The sequence below is a fragment of the Panthera onca genome, chromosome A3 (genome assembly GCF_046562875.1).
Source record: "Panthera onca isolate mPanOnc1 chromosome A3, mPanOnc1 haplotype 2, whole genome shotgun sequence".
NCBI lineage: Eukaryota > Metazoa > Chordata > Mammalia > Carnivora > Felidae > Panthera > Panthera onca.
The window spans coordinates 17,496,417-17,513,640 of NC_138341.1; positions in this window are offsets into that span (position 1 = coordinate 17,496,417).

Sequence of the window (17,224 nt, forward strand, 5' to 3'; positions counted from 1 at the left end):
ATAAGGACTTGACTGACAGGGAAGGACCTGGAAACATTGCTCATAGGAAACTGTTTTGAAAAATATTGCTCTAAAAGGAGAGCAAAGAAATGGGAATATAGCCAGAGGGACATAAGGAGAAAAGGGACTTTGTTTTGTTTTGCTTGTTAGGTTTTGTTTTTTTCTTAATGAGAGATTCTAAAGCATGTTTCTTTGTTTATAGAAATAAGAAAACAATAGAGCAGAGACTACTGGGATAGAAGAGATGAAACAAATGAAGGAACAAAGCCCTTAACAAGGCGAGGAGGATTGAGATCCAGAGTCCAAGGGGAGAGACTGGCCCACCAGAGGGGTCTTTTGGTAGGCGATGTCTTTTTTCATGGGATTTGAAGTCATTCTTTTCTAAATTAGGCCGGAAAAGTCAGTCATCCAATATTTGAAGGTTACCAATTCATCTTGAAGAAAACGTCCTTCAGAGCAGAAATGTGAAATGCATTTTTTTTTTTTTTTTTTTTTTTTTTACCTCTCAGAATCCCTAAGGGAGAAGTTTGTTCTGGCTCACAAAGACCTACATTCAAGAGTTGCCTACATTCAAGGCAAGTAAGAAACATGCTTGGAAAAATAATGAAGAATCCTGAGGGATTGTGAGAGAAAAATCACCAGATCTTGAAATGAGACAAATAAAAGTTAGTTGGGTTTTTATTTAACAACTGTATAGTAATTTGAACTTGGTGACATGTAACACTGTAAGTAAAATCCTAGCTAATAGATATCACTGTCCATTATAACAATATAAGCTGCAATTAAGAGAAAACCTAAACTGGATGGGCTGTAATAAAAAAATGGAGGCACCTGGGTTGGGGGAAGAGTGGGTTAAGCCTCTGACTCTTCATCTAGACTCAGGTCATGAGATCCAGCCCCACATCAGGCTCTTCACTCAGCACAGAGCCTGCCTAATATTCTCTCTCTTCTTCCCCTTCTGCCCCTTTCTCACTCATATGTGCAAACAGTCTCAATAAATGAATGAATGAATGAATGAATAAATAAATAAATAAATAAATAAATAAATAAATAAATGGAATCTACTAGAATCTGAATATTTCAAGGATGACATTTAGGCATACTTTGGTTCAGGGTTCAAACAAAGTGGTCAGGGCCTGCTTCTCTCCTGACATAAATCTATTTTGCTATCTCAATTCTGAAACCTGTCCTTCTGTCTCACATCAGATGACTACACAAAGCTCTCTTTTTAATTCTCATTGAAAACATATAAAGGAAAAAGATGAGCAACAAACTGGGAAAAGAATTTGAGGGGTGTCTGGGTGACTTGGTTAAGCGTTTCACTTTGGCTCAGGTCATGATTTTGTGGCTCATGGGTTTGAACCTCACATTGGGCTCCCCTCTGATAGTGCCAAGCCTGCTTGGGATTCTCTCTCTCTCTCTCTCTCTCTCTCTCTCTCTCGCTCTTTCTCTCCCTCTCTCTCTCTCTCTCTCCCTCTCTCCCTCAAAATTAAATAGCCTACATATCACAGAAATATGAAAGTGGTTGATTATAGATTCTTTGTTAAACTTTACTTCAAGATAAATGATTTTTTAGATTGTATTTCAAATTTAGTATTTTTAGACACAGTTGCAATTCACATAGTATGACAGCCTTTTTCAGAGTGCTCTCTGCTCCTCTTCTTAAAACACTTTTCAATAAACACACTGGAAGCCAAAAAACCAGCTTCAGACGGACACTCAGAAGCATTTTCTAAATCCAACTAATCAAATGATAGTGAGGATTTAAATAATAAGTCAAAAATAAGCACTCAAAAATGAATTTTCAAGAATAATGCTAGTCACCAACTAGTAAAGAAAGGGGAAAATAAACCTCTCAAAATGCATAGCCATACACTATTTTAAGGATCTCATAAAATTCAAAAATGTTCTATGAATCACCCAACTTAAGTATCTGTGATTGCATTAATTACTGCCCCTTTCTGCAGACCCAGGCAGCACATAATATAGGACTGCTTTCCACATGGGAGTGGAAACTTACAAAGTGAGCATTATTGTCCAATTCTGCTGGGATACACATCTTGATGGGCTCTGGAACATTGCAGATACAGATTCCTGGCCCCATCTCAAGTAAGTATGGGGTGGTTCTCCAGGCTTTCTCAGTTTTAAGAACACCTCAGTATATTTAAATGTATAGCCCAGGTTGAAAAATACTTGTTTAGAGCATGAAAGTAATTCTTAAGGATAACATAGAACTTAGTGAAATTAAGAAACTCACTTTCTGACAAGTGTCATTACATATAGTATCTTTGCATAATGATGGGTATTCACAGTATCTGAAAATTAGGCCATCTCCATTGAAGCACTTGGTTGTGGTACTTGAATCCAGCATGTCTGAAACAACTGCTCTCTCATCTTTCTCCTCCACTCCCGAGCCAGTGCTTCCAGCTCATTGTACCTCTCTTCCGACACACTTTCAATGCAGTTCAGACTGCCTAACTCCAATCTCCCTAGTTGAATCCATCTTAAATCCCATTACCAAATTAACCTATCTTGGGCATAACTCAGTTCATCAATCCTCAGTAAGTCTCCCTTGATTACTGCACAAAGCTTCAGGCTCTCAAACTGCCACTTAAGGCCCTTGACCATCTAAACCATAGACAATCTCTCCCACCTTATTCTTTTATTTTCCTCCACAGTCTGTACATTGCACCTAGTCACCTGATACTTTGTGTACCTATCCCTACTCTTCCCTGCATATGGGCTCTTATTTCCAACTCTTCACACAGTACGTCCACTCCCTACCAATTCAAATCCCACCAACCCTCCAATTTCAGCTCAAATTTTGTCTATTTCCCAGTGCTTTCCCTGATGTTTCTTCCATGTAAAAGTATCTACTTAATCCAACTAATAAATAATTTGTACTTTTTCACCCTATAATGTTTCACTTTACAGAGTCAGTATCATCTTATTACCTATAGAATATATAAGCTTTCTAAAGACAGGATTCCTGTCTGATTGATGGGTTGTCTTGTTTCAGCATCTTACATCTATTTATTTTCCAGAAACATTCATTAAATTAATGTATGCATTAGAAATACTTTTGATGTATCCAGGAACCTCAAAATATAAAACCAAATAAAACTCTCTATACCCTTGCTCCCCCTAAACAACGACAACAATGTCTTCTGATTGGGCCTACATATTTTGAAGATGTAAGCTTACACCAAGCTCTATAGAAGTTTGCATCAGATTCTAGAGAAATAAAATTAAATAACACCTGTCATCTTGGAATAGATACAGTAGAATTATCAGAGTGCATATGTTCAGGGTTGAGATAAACAAGTAAACACATATTTTGTGACATTTATAATTTCCATTATATTTAATACAAGCTAGTTATGCACAAATTTCTACATTTTCACATGTGTGCAAAAGGGGTTACTTTAACTGCGATTTTTAGTAATGCTTAGTAATACTCTATTGAGTCCTGAATAATCTTCTCCACAATCTATTTAGTCTCACCTTGAGATGATCTGCCCACCCAGGACTCCCACTTAGGCTTCTTCCCAGGCTCCATTTTCCCTTACTTCAGCCTCTGCACTTATCAAACATTATCTAGGCACTCACCAAACATTATCTAGGCCACCAGAGAGTCAATTCAATCCCACATAGGATGGTCGGTCCATAAATCACTGATTTTGACTGAGGGAGAGGGTGGATGCACATTTATTTTTCTTCATTCTTCAGAAGAGAAGTCACTTATTACCTCCAATAATTCCAATGATGGAGTGATTTTCCATCATTAAATGTATCTGCCCCATGCTTCAGATATGTTCAGAAAGGTAAACCACATCCCATTCTTCTTTTAACACCAAGACTCTTTAAAACATTTATTTCTCTTTACTTTTATTTTTTTTTACTCGCAATCCTCTGAAGGTCTCAAAAAACCTGAAAAGCCCTGCCCCAAGCTTGTTCCACTAGGAAAGTACCACTTTTAAATCACTTAATTACCAATCAATCTTAAGTAAGTCAAGCAAAAGCAACATCTGACCCAAGTTTGTTTAGAAACCCATTCATTCAGCCTTGTGGCTTCTATGCCATGCAGGAGACCTGTCAGACTAGAATCAAGAAAAAGGCTTATTGGATTTTAATGTTGAACTAATGTTGCTTCTGCAGTCTCCTGCATTAGAGGGGTGATGGGGAGTCCAGGAAGAAAGTGAAAAATGGTCTCTGTCTCTCTCACTTGTTTTTTCTTTTGCAAAGAGTTCAAATGTTCAATCTGTCCTTTCTATGAACCTACTATTTATGGCAACCTCTTTTAACCTATATATAATGCATGAAGAATTCTAGGCAGAATAATATTGTAGGTAGGCACTCATATGACTGATTGCATTGAACCCTGAAAGCTTTTGGATGTCAGGATCACAATATTGCAAGGTCCCCAGCTAACTCTACCTGCTAAGGCAACTCTTACCAACCTTTAGGAAAATTATGCATAAATTTATGAGACTTCACATGTGGATTCTGTCTTGCTCTAGAGGACTTATATGTCTTCCTCATTTCTCTGTGTCCTTTGTCACAATATAATGCCTTCAATAGGGTTTCATTTATGCTCTCCACTGAATGACAGAGTCTATGAATTTGTGCAGTGATTCAAAGAGCATCTATGACATCTGCACAGTAGAAAATACTGTAAATGAATACCGATTTTCTCATCTCCTCTTTCCCCTGATTATTATAATAGCTGGGTCTTTTTCTTTGCCCCATATCTCACACTCTACTCAGGTCAAAGGAAAGTAAGATAAGGAGTACGCAAGAATGGTAGATACCAATTCTAAATTAGTAATTATTCTAGCAGTGCCTCTGTACTCAGGGCACATGAACCTTCGTTTCTTATTCCTTAGTCAGATAAATGACTGACATCACTGAAATTGACCCACAGCAACCTGTACAGTTTGACTCTTTCATGTCACTATTATATTTCCAGTATATCAAACAGCAGATTTGGAATAGCTGAGTTTTCATATCCTTGCCCTATTACTTCTGGGAATGGTTACTTGTATTTTAAAGGAAGATCTATTGCCTAGCTTTGGGTTCATCCAAAAGCAGAGCCAAGACAGGGACTTGAGTACAAGTAGTTTATCTGGGAGTGGGAATGATGGAGCAAGGAGTGCAAGAGTAGAAAGGAGAAAAAGCCAATGAAGTATGCAGGTTACCGCTTGGGGCAACTGAGTCTCAATCCCACAGGGAAGCATCTGAACAACCATTAAGAAGGAGGTAAAAAATTTCCTTATGAAATATTTGGATGCTAAGTCATTTATCCTCCAACTTCTATCCCACATTGTGTAACACTCTCCTCTAAAACTGCTAATTTCCTCCCACTTCCAGGTTGCCCAGTACACATAATTTTGGGCTAAACAAGTTTCTTAGACTTTGGGAAATAAATTCCTCAGGCAAACAAACAAACAAGCAGAAATATCATTTGGGTTTAAAGTGGGGCAATGATATTAAACTTATATCAGAGCTGTATCAAAAAGATGTGGTAAGGTCATGCAAATTATGTGCTATATCCATAGATCTATCAAGGTTTCTCAAACTTAGCATATTGACATTTGGGGCCAGATAATTCTTTGGAAGCTGCCTTGTACATTGTAGGATGCTAAGCAGCATCCCTGACTTATACCCACTAGATGCCAGTAACACTCCTCCAAATGTGACAACCAAAACTGTCTCCAGACATTGCCAAATGTCCCGTGGGTGGCAAAATAGTTCCTGATTGAGACCACTGGCCTAAGGCAATTTACTAAAAGTGATATGAGGTATCATTCAGATAGTTTAGCACATCAGAAAAAAAACACAGAGAACCCAGGTTACAGATAATCCTCTAAGAAACTCCTTCTATCACAAAAAAGAATAGAATCAACTCATTCATTCTTTACTTCTTTCAAAAACATCCATTTAGCATCTGCTATTTTCCAGGCACTGTTGTGTAGGGCTCTAAGGATGTAAGTTTGAGTAAAAAGTAGATTTTTCCCTGCCTGTGGGGAGCCCACATATTAGTGGGAGAAATGACACTGGAGGATATGGGTCAAGTGTAATGGTATTTGATGGCAATGTTGTTACCAGTTTTAGCAGGGAAAGTTGTGACCTTCTGCAGGAGCTGACACCTCATGGACTATCTGGGTATTACACAGCATCTAAAATCAAGAGTTGAGAATTTAGGATAGGCAAACCATTTAGCAATAATATAACATTGTATATAGTGCTTATTTTATGCCAAACACTGCTATAAATGTTTTATGTATGCTTATTCTTTTAATTCTTAAAATAATGCCATAAGATGAGTATTATTATAGCTACTCCCCAAATGAAGAATCTGTGGGTAGGGAGGTATAGTGAGTTGTCCAACTTCCTTCACTAAAGATCAATCCAACTTTGTTTTCAGAGTTTCAGTCTCAGATGGCAGGGATTATAAAAAGGAATAAAATGAGACACACCATTAGTTGTGTAATGCTTTTGTGTTTCTTTAGTAAATAATGCAATTGTCTAAATGTTATAAGTCAAACCAGGACACTTTTGAGAGGGAAAGTGGGCACTAATAATGATTATGCTGGGACAGTGGTTATAAACAGAAACTATGTTGGGTAAACTGAGCCCTTTGGATCACTAACCTCAGGTCTAATTGTCTCAAGGAAGAGTAATGCGCTGTTTGGAAAGCTCAAAAAAGCTTTAATGATTCTGTGTTTTCTATAGGGAATATAGTAATTAAGATATTATTTTCCCTGATCCAGCCCTAAATACTTCTGCAGGCTCATCTCCTGCCACTCCTTGCCTCACATGCCCACTCCAAATTATTAAATCTCTTAGAGCTCTTCAGAACTTACCTCCGAAATTTCTTGCCTTTTCCTATGCCATCTGTCTTTGGAATGATTTTCCTCTTCTCTTCTGTTCCCTGAATAATCACTTGGCCAACTTCTCCCTTTATAACTATTCTCCTAGCCAGCATCTCACTTCTATTCTTTCTTTAAGAATAAGACCAACTCGTGGAAGCCTTTCTGAGTCTCCTCTCATCCTCTTTTCCAAATAGGTTGCGTCTATTCCTTGTCTTCCCACTCTGTTTCTACTAAACTCTGATCCTGAGGGGCAAGACCCATATTTTTCCAAACCCGTGCACACTACATACCTACTTTTCATCATGGAATATGGTGAATGCCTGATGACTGTTAATAAATGACAAATGGACAAATTAACAAATATGTTTTTGTCACCTTTGAGGTAAGTATATGTCAAGATCTCTGATTTCTTGAGATCAATGTAGAATTCTGTAACTCGTTATGCCCATTTGTAATAAATGAGATTTTTTTTTCAGGTAAGGTGGCAAACTAGTCATTTGGAGCATTTGTGAGAGCAAAACATGTTGGACACATGTCAAGAAAGTGGGTTGTGTTCTAGATACATGTAATACACTACTACATAACCAGTACATATAGCCATCTCCATGATGTTTGACAAAAGAAGAAAGAAATTTTAATGGATTTTGCACAAAAATAAATCTTACAAGTAAAAACAAAAACAAACAAACAAAAAAAACCCCTGTATATCTCCAGGAAATTATGCATTTAATATTCCCTTTTAAAGGACCCATCATAAGAAGACACTAAGCCATTGGCATTAGCATAGAAAGGATTTTGCTACATCTGTTTTTTTATTAAACAACAACAACAACAAAAATTTTAGTTGTTTAGCCAAGAAAAATCCCAAATTTACTTGATTCAAAACTATATTAAATATATTTATGGCTTAAAAGTGAGAGGAGAAAGCTCTTCCAAATAAAGCTTTTAGTGATATGCTGAAAAATAACCTTCTAAAGAGGTCCATATCTTAATTTCCAGTACGTGTGAATATGTTACCTTCTCATAGCAAATAATAATTTAAAGCTGTGATTAACTGCTCATCTTGAGATGGGAAGATTATTCTGGATTATCTGGGAGAGGCCAATGTAATGAGAATAATTCCTGTAAGTGAAAGAGGGAGGCAGGGGAGTAAGAGTCTGAGAAAAAAAATGCAAAACTAGAAGCAGAGGTCAGAGTGCTATATTTGCTGCCTTAAAAATGGAAGGGGCAAAATGGGTGAGGGTGGTCAAAAGGCACAAACTATGAACATCATATATAAAACAAACATAACAAAACCTGAAAAGGTGGAGTAAAGAAAGCAGACTACTTAGACACCTCAAGATTCAAAGAAGTAGTAAATTTCCTGGCTTTTCCTTTTACTAATATAGCCCAGACATGGAACCAGAGAAACCAATAGTTTGGAAACACCAGAGGGAGCCAACAAAAATTTAGACTGTGTAAGTTATGTATATATAATGTAATACCCAGAGCAACCACTATATAGGCTATAGAAAGAGATACAGTAAAAAACAGTGAGGAAGTCAAAATGGAATTTAGAAAAAAAGTTCAAATAACCCATTGGAAGACAGAAAAAAAAGAACAAAAACAGAGAGGAAAAATGGAAATAAAATTAAAACAGCAAACTTAAGTCCTTATGGATCAATAATTACATTAAATATAAATTGCCTAAACATACCAATTAAAGACAGAGATTAGCAAAGTGAATTATAAAAAAACATAATGCAACCCAACATATTACCCAAAGAAACTTACTTCAACTATAACAACCACATTGACAGGTTGAAAGTAAAAAGATGGTAAATGATGTGTCATGCAAACATTAATCAAGGGAAAGCAGGAGTGGCTATATTAATATCAGATAAAGTAGAATTTAGAGCAAAGTAAATTATCATGGATAGAGGGAGAAATTATACAATGATAAAAATGTAAAAAAAAAATCAACCACAAAAAAGACATAGCAATCCTAAATGTGAATGTACAAAACAAAAAAGCTGCAAAATATGTGAAACAAAACCTGATAGTACTAAAAGGAGAAATAGACAAATCTACAATTAGAGTTGGAGATTTGAACATACCTCTGTCAACATTAATAAAACAATGAGACAGAAAATCAGCAACAATATAGAACTCAACATGCCATCAACCAAAAGGATCTAATCAATATTTATACAACACTCTACCTGACAATAGTGGAATACAAATTGTTTTCAAGTGCCCACAGAACATATACCAATATATACTATCTTTTGGATGTGTTAGATTTCTCCAGAAAAACAAAACTAATAGGATATATAGATAAATATATTAAAGGAAATTTATTATAGGACATGACTCACATGGTTATGGAGGCCAAAAAGTCTCACAGTCTGCCCTTTGGAAGCTGGAGAACCAAGAATGTTGGTAGCATAATTCATCCTGACTCTAAAGGCCTGAGAACCTTTTTTTTTTTATTCTAGATATTTTTCATTGTTATTCTTCTAGAGCACAATTTTCTGGCCTGTTACTGACTATGGTCTTCTAACAAGTACGCAATTAACTCATAAGTAGACAACATAATGGCAGTATTTGATGTCTGCTGCTCTATAAAAGGCAAAGTTACCTTCCCACAAAACCTGCTGAGTAGTCTAGACAAAAGGCTTGTACTTGGTGCCCTCCTTCCAGAACCATGTTCTTCTGAATTTTTGTGAATAAGCAATACAGGAGATATGTCTCTTAAAAATAGTAACAGCTGCCATTAATTCAAAATATATAAAATACCCCCTTCTTTTCCTTATTTGGAAGATTCTACTAATTTGTGCCTTCCATTCTTCCATAAATTTAAGATTCAGCTTATTACAATCAACAAAATAATGACATGGAATTTTGATTGTAATCGTGCTGGATTATAGATCACTTATAGGGGAAGAATTGACATCTTATGGATATTGAGTAATTTTATCCATAAACATGATCTCACTATTTAATTAGCTTTTCTTTAACATAATTTGATGCAAATTTACATTTTTCATAGGTGTCTTGAAACTCTTTGATTACAATTGTTTCAAAATATTTTTATTTGTTAGTGATTTATCAAAATACAGCACTTAATTCATCTTACATATTTATTTGTGTTCTATAAAATGCCAACTGATTTTTTACATTGACTATATACAGCAACCATAGTAGTTTTAATAATTCTATTTCTATATTAGATTTTTCATAGATAATCAAATCATCTGCAAATATATAATTTTGATTCTTTCACTTCAAGCCTATTCAGTTAATTAATTCATTCTTTCATTAAAAATTTTATTATGCTTTATAGGCATGGCTAGAATTACCAATATAACATGAACTAGAAGTGGGGATAATGTGTACTCTCTTCTTTGTCCTGATCTTGAAGAAATTGCTTTCAATATTTCTCCATTAAGAATATTTGTTTAGGGATTTAATTATATCCTTTATTATGTTAAGGAAGATTGCTTTATTCCTTTTATTTTTGTTTTGATAATATTTTTCCCATCATGAATAGATATTAAATTTTTTCTAATGCTATTCATGAAATTATTGACTTAATGTATGGCTTTTATACTTTAATAGGGTGGATTATTTCAATATATTTCCTAATCTAAATACTAATCCAGATATTAAATCTAAATGGCAAATCTAAATCTAGAGTTCCAACATCATATTTCTGAGAAAATCCTAAGCAGTCATAATCCATTATGTTATTTTATTCATTACAGATAGTTTATCAATATTTTAATTAAAGTGTTTGCATCTATATTCACATGTGAATTTAGCTAATATATTTCTAGGCCTGTCATCTTTCTTAGGTTTTGGAATCAGGATTATGTGAACTTCATAAAATGCATTCCAGAGCACTACTACTCCTTCTGTATTAATTTTGTAACATTTGATTTACTCATTCTTTCAATATTTGATACAATATGCCATAGAGCATTCTGTAAGATGCTTTTCTATGAAAAGAATTTTATCCACTGATCATTTTTTTCATGGTTGTAGAACCGTTGCATTTTCTATTTCTTATTGAGATAGATTTGATAAGTTATGTTTTCTTAGACACTTGTCCATTTCACAAGTTTTCAAAGTATTAGCGTAAAGCTCTTCATCATGACCATTCACTAATTTTTTAATCTCTGAACTAACTGTGGTTATGTCTCCTTAATATCCGAATATCAATTTTTTGAGCATTTGCTTTTATTCTTGATAAATCTTGCTACAAGTTTATCATGCTCTTCTGCTCTTGTCTTTATGATTTTTCTTTTTGTTTTATTTTGCTGTTGACTCTTTCTCCCACTTTTATCCCTCCACTCCCAAGGCAAGAAAAAAATCTCAATTTGGATACTTAGGTCATTCTTTCAGATTTTTTTCTTTTAATATTTATATCTACAAATTTCCATCCAAGTTCCACTATAACTATTTCAACAATTTTGATATATGGCAGGAGCATCATTTAGTTCTAAGCATATTATTTTATTATTTTATTATTTTATTTTTTTAAATGCTTATTTATTTTGAGAGAGAGAGAAAAAAAAACACATGAGCAGGGGAGGGGCAAAGACAGAGGGAGAGAGAATCCCAAGCAGGGTCCATGTTGTCAGCAAGTAACCCAAACAGGGGGCTCAATTTCATGACTGTGAGATCATGACCTGAGCCAAAATCAAGAGTCAGATACTTAACCAACTGAGCCACTCATGTGCCCCCATAATGAATTCTTCTCTAATGTATGTTAAGACATTAGATTTTTAGTTTCTAAAAAATAAGAATGTTTCTAGTGACATTTTTATTGTTCAGTTCTAACATTCATTAGGATCACAGAATATGGTCTGTATAAAACCAGTTTTTTAAATGTGTCTTTAAATTTGTTTCATGTTCCAATATGTAATTAATTTTCATAAATGTTCTCTGAGTACTTGATAATAATATGTATTAATCATTTCTTGGGTGCAACATTCCATGAATATTAATTGGATCAATGTAGCTAATTTTGCAATTCAATTCTACCATAAAATTATTCACCTATTTTGCCTATGTAATTTATGAATTACTGAAAGAGTGGTATCTAACTCTCCCAGTATGATGGTTTATATATTTAGGCAGTGTTAGATTGCATAAGTGGGGTATTACTGTATATTTTTGGTGAATTGAATATTTCATTAGTGTATAGTGACCTTTCATGTATGTTATTTGCCTTAATATATTTTAGATGCATCACTTGTAAATGGGATACAGTTATATTTGAGTTTTTGTTTATATCCAACTTAATCTTTATCTTTCAGCTGGAGTATTTGATCAGTTTATATTATTGTAATTTCTAATAAATTTATATTCATTTTAAAACCATTTCAATACTTTTATTTATACAAACTTTTCTATTTATTTTCCTCTATTTTTGGCCTACATTTTTATTGTATTTCTCATTTTGTTTTCCTCTGTACCAATTTGAAATTTACATGTTCTATTTTCTTTGATTGGTACCCAAGGGATGTCAACTTTTTCTTATTAAAATAAGAAAAACAACCTTCTTTTTAATGTACTCTCAAACTCTGCAAAGATATTTATATTACCAATCACTCACTTTTCAACTTCTATGCCATTGTTTTTATTTTTTAACCTTATTTTACCCCATAAGACAGAATTATTTTTTTCATAGGAAATAGTTGTTTTACATAGTTTTACATTCACCATTTTTTTTGCTTATTTTTTCTCTTTCCATTAGTTCTTTCATGTTACCTTCATGAAAATTTTCTTTAGTGAATGCTATGACTGTGTATGTGCAGGGGAATATACTGTTTATGATGAGAAAAAATGTTATAAATTTCCCTTGCTCTTGATTATCTACATTTTCTGGGTACAGAACTCAAGTTCAATAGTTACTTAAAAATAATCTTGCTGGGTATGAAATTCAAGATTAACAGTTATCTTCTCTCAACATACTGATGACATTCCATTGTATTCAGGCACCCTGTTTCTTTTCTTCTTTTTTTTTTTTTTTTTTTTTTTGCCTTCAGTGTACTTCAGTTGTATTATTTTTAAGTACAGGTGTAATGACTTTTCTTAACCTGCCTAAATTTCATAGGGCTTACTTAATCTGAGGATTTATGATTAATGGAAAATATTTCAGCTATTATTTATCCTCTCTTCCAGAACTCCAGTTAAACAAATGTTAGATCTCTATATTCCAGCTTCAATTTCCCTTTTTCTCTCACATTCTCCATGTCTTTGTTTCTGTGTGTTGTATTTTGGATAGTTTTATAGCTCTGTCTTTCAGGCCATAATTGTTTCTTCTGTCCTTTCTGAATATTTCATATTTTATTTCTAGAATGTCTGATTGATTATTTTCAACTTAGTTTCTGTCTTAGTCCATTCAGGCTGCTATGAAAAAATACCATAGGTAGGGTAGCTTATTTTTCACAGTTTTAGACATTGGAAGTCCAAAACCACAATGCCAGCAAGGATGGGCAGTGGCCCTCTTCCAGCTTGCAGACTTCTTGGTGTATCTTCACATGGCAGAAAGAGTAGGGAAATGTGTGGAGTCTCTTTTATAAGTACTCTAATCTCATTTAATTGGCTCCACTCTCATAATCTAATCATCTTCCAAAGGTCCCACCCTCTAATACCATCATGTTGGGTGTTAAGGTTTTAACCTGTGAATCTTGGGGACACAATCAGATCATGGCAGAAAATTTCATAGCTTCCTTTTCATTAATGCCTTTCACTTTTTTTTTTAAATTTCTTAAAATACATACAACACTTGTTTTCTATTCAATATCTGGCTTTTAAAATACCTAAAAAAATTAGGAGTTTCTTTGTGATCTGTATTTATGTTGGTTCCCCCTCATGATAATTTTTGTTCTTTAATTATCAGGTTAATTTTGACAGTTAATTCATATTCCTTGGAAGTTTTTCTGTGGGAATTCTTTCAGGCTTGTCTCAATAGTCCTTTTCTCCAGAGGGTATTTGTGTTTTCTTATTTAGGCAACTAAGAACACTACTAGCTCAGGATTTCTTTAAGCTAAATTCTCTTTCTTAAATTTTAAGTCTGCCTGCATAGCACAAATTCTGACTACAAACCCATACGCGCATGGGATTTTGTTAGTATCTCCTAATTTTTTTAAAAACTTTTATTCATACCAAGATTGGTGGTAGGATATTATTCTTGATTTCACTAAGGTTCAGGTTTATTTTTCTTGTATCTAACACTGAGAGTCTATATCTTGGGTGTCTTAAGGTTTGGGTGTCCTAAGTTCCCTGTAGTTCTTACCGTTTCCATGATGATGATCTGTGTGTGTATTCATTTTTACATAGAGGAATTCCTCTTTGACTTGCTATTTGTTGTATGATTGAGTAGGAGAGGAGCTAAGATACTGAGTAAGGATACAGGCAGTGTTTTAAATCAGGTTGCACAGAAGCACACCCTCAGATTGAATATGGATGTAAGTGCTTTATTAAGGAAATATTTCCAGAGAAATTTGCAGTGAACAGGTGAGGCAAGGCAGGAAAAGGGAAAGACCAAAAAAATATATAATTCTATCTTGATTACACCATCAGTATTATCTTGCAAAAGAACATTCCTTTAGGAGTAGACATTTTGCTTCAATGTTTATTTCAAGCTGGGACTTAAATGTCATCATTGGTTACTAACATCTTGGGCATAGGTTGTGCCTAAATTCCCAAACACATTTTTCTTTCTACAAATGTTTGTAGCCAAAACAAGTTCAGTGAATAAGGTCAGTTCTCTGAATCATCTTTCCAGTGCAGAGTTGAAGGTAAAAGTACTGGGAGGAAGGAAGACTCAAAAATTTTAAAAGACATCTTGGAAAAGATCTACAGAGGATACTCTCTCAAACTTCAACATATGGCTCCCCTTTCTGGGTCTATGCTGGCCTCTCTAGTTGGAGCCATTCCCAAACCAGTAGAAAGGGGAAAAATGTGAAGAAGAAATTGCCTTAAAAAATGAAATGAATGTTCCACTGATTCCCTCTTTCACATTTCATTGATGCAACTTGCTTATTTGTCTCCACCGAACTCTAGGGGAGTCTGAGAAATCCAGCCCAGCTAAAACCCTACCACTGGGGAGACTGGAGCAAAGAGATTTGTGGAAGGACAACTAGTGGTCTTCCACAGCTGTTTCAGCTTATGGGGTATAGATGCACTTGTAGAATGGGATATAGTTACTCAAATAGTCAGGATAGTTTGACAAGAAGAGACTTTTAAAAAGCTAGCAGGCCTAGCACAATATTTAGAAGCCTAGCATGTCAGAGAGTTAAGCACATGAAATTTGAAGTTGTTGGCAGTGTAGTAAGAAGAAGTAAACCAGGACGTAGCACTACCAAAATCTGAAAAAGAAAATGTTTCAAAGAGGAGGTTATATATGCATATTCTAGAATATTCCAGAGAGCAAGAAAATAAGGATAAGACTAAAGTCTCAATCTCAGGGGACTGACTTTGGGCTTCTGGTGACAGAGAACTAAATAGTGGGATAAAGAAGGAAAGAGAGATATTGGTTCAGGGTTAGTGTGGAAATGAGAATGGATAGGAGATCAGAGACGAAGTATTTTGAGTTTTTTCTCAGAAAAGAAGCAAGAGGTTGTCAAGCAAAGAGTAGTGAGAAAAGACTTCCTTAGTTAAGTTTCTTAAGAGGTTTTCTTGGCCCTTCTCTCCCTCTGGGGAAATGCATACACACGCACACACATACACACACAAACACACAGACAAACATGCACACAGGAGAAGGCAGAGACTGAGGGGCCACAAGCCAAAAAATGTCAGCAGTCACCAGCAGCTGGAAAAGGCAAAGAATGTAATTTCCCTTAGAGAATCTGTAGGGAGTGTGGCCTGTTAATACCTTGATTTCATCCCAGTGATGTTGATTCCAGATTTCTGGTGTTCAGAAGTGTGATAGAATACATTTCTGTTGTGTCAAGCTATCTAGAGTGTGGTCATTTGTTACACAAGCCATAGGAAACTAATACACTATCTGCTTACCAGTCATGTGTTTGTTGGCCTCCACCCACAAACCAGAATGCAGGGTCCATAAAAGGAGAAGTCTTGTCTATTTTGTTCACTGCTCTATCTTCATCACTCCAAATGATGCCTGACACAAAACAGAACCTCAATAAATATTTTTGAAAGAATAAATGAATGAACATTTGTATCAAAGACATTAAGTGCTATAAGGACTCAGAAGAAGCTGAAATCAATGGGCTGGGCTGAGGGAAAGCTTCATGAGAGGGTGAGGGAATGAGGTGCTCCAGAAAGCACAATCACCAGACTAAGCCTTGTGCTTATGGAAATGCTTCCTTATTCTAAATTATGCTGAGATTCATTTCCAGAAATTGCTTTTATCTCCTAAACAGAGGGTGATGATCAATACAAATAATTTTCCCTGGATATATCTTGACATTGTCATTGGCCACAACTGTGCCAAGAAAAAAAAAAAAGCATAAATGGCAAAATGTTCCTTGTTCCTGTGCAATCATCCTTTGTGAGTATGATGGTATAACAGGTGACAGAACATAAAACACATAAAACTGAGAGATTTAAATCTGGGCTCTGCCACTTCTAATTGTAGCAAGCATTTATTCACCACTTGCCATGGGATGAGAATTGTAGTTTGTGTTTTATGTGCGGACTCCTCGCCAGTTGTGTAAACTTGGGAAAGTAATTTAACCTTTTAGTGTCACGAGAGGATATTCTCAACCCTAGAGCACAGATTCAGAAATGGAAGCACAGAGAGCTGAAGCACCTTGTTTGAGATTAAATGCTAATCATTTCTGAACCTGGGATTCACACCTCAGGCCTGTCTGATTCCAAATTCCATTTTCTTTACACTAATCCACATATCTCTCTTAGCTATCTTTGTGCCAATCACCTATGTTTTCTGAACCTTAGTTTCTTCATCTACAAAATGGAAAGAACTTAATAGGACTGTCAGGTAAATTAAAATGCCAGTGAACAAAATGTGAAATGCTCAACAAAGGAACAGGTACATTTTAAAGGAGAATGTGCATTTGGCCTTGAGTTTTAATAATGTAGCAACAAATAGGTTTTGGTGTCCTTGACTTTGTCTTTTTTCTTTTAATGTTTATTCAGTTTTTTAAGAATTTTTAAAATGTGTATGTATTTTGAGAGAGAGAGAGAAAGGGCAAGGAGGGAAGAGACAGAGAGAGAGAAAGAATCTTAAGCAGGCTCTAGGCTCCAATCTGTCAGTACAGAGCTGGCTGTGGGGCTCGAACCCACAAACCGTGAGATCATGCTCTGAGCTAAAGTCAGATGCTCAACTAACTGAGCCACCCAGGCTCCCAACTTTGTTGTTTTTTTTT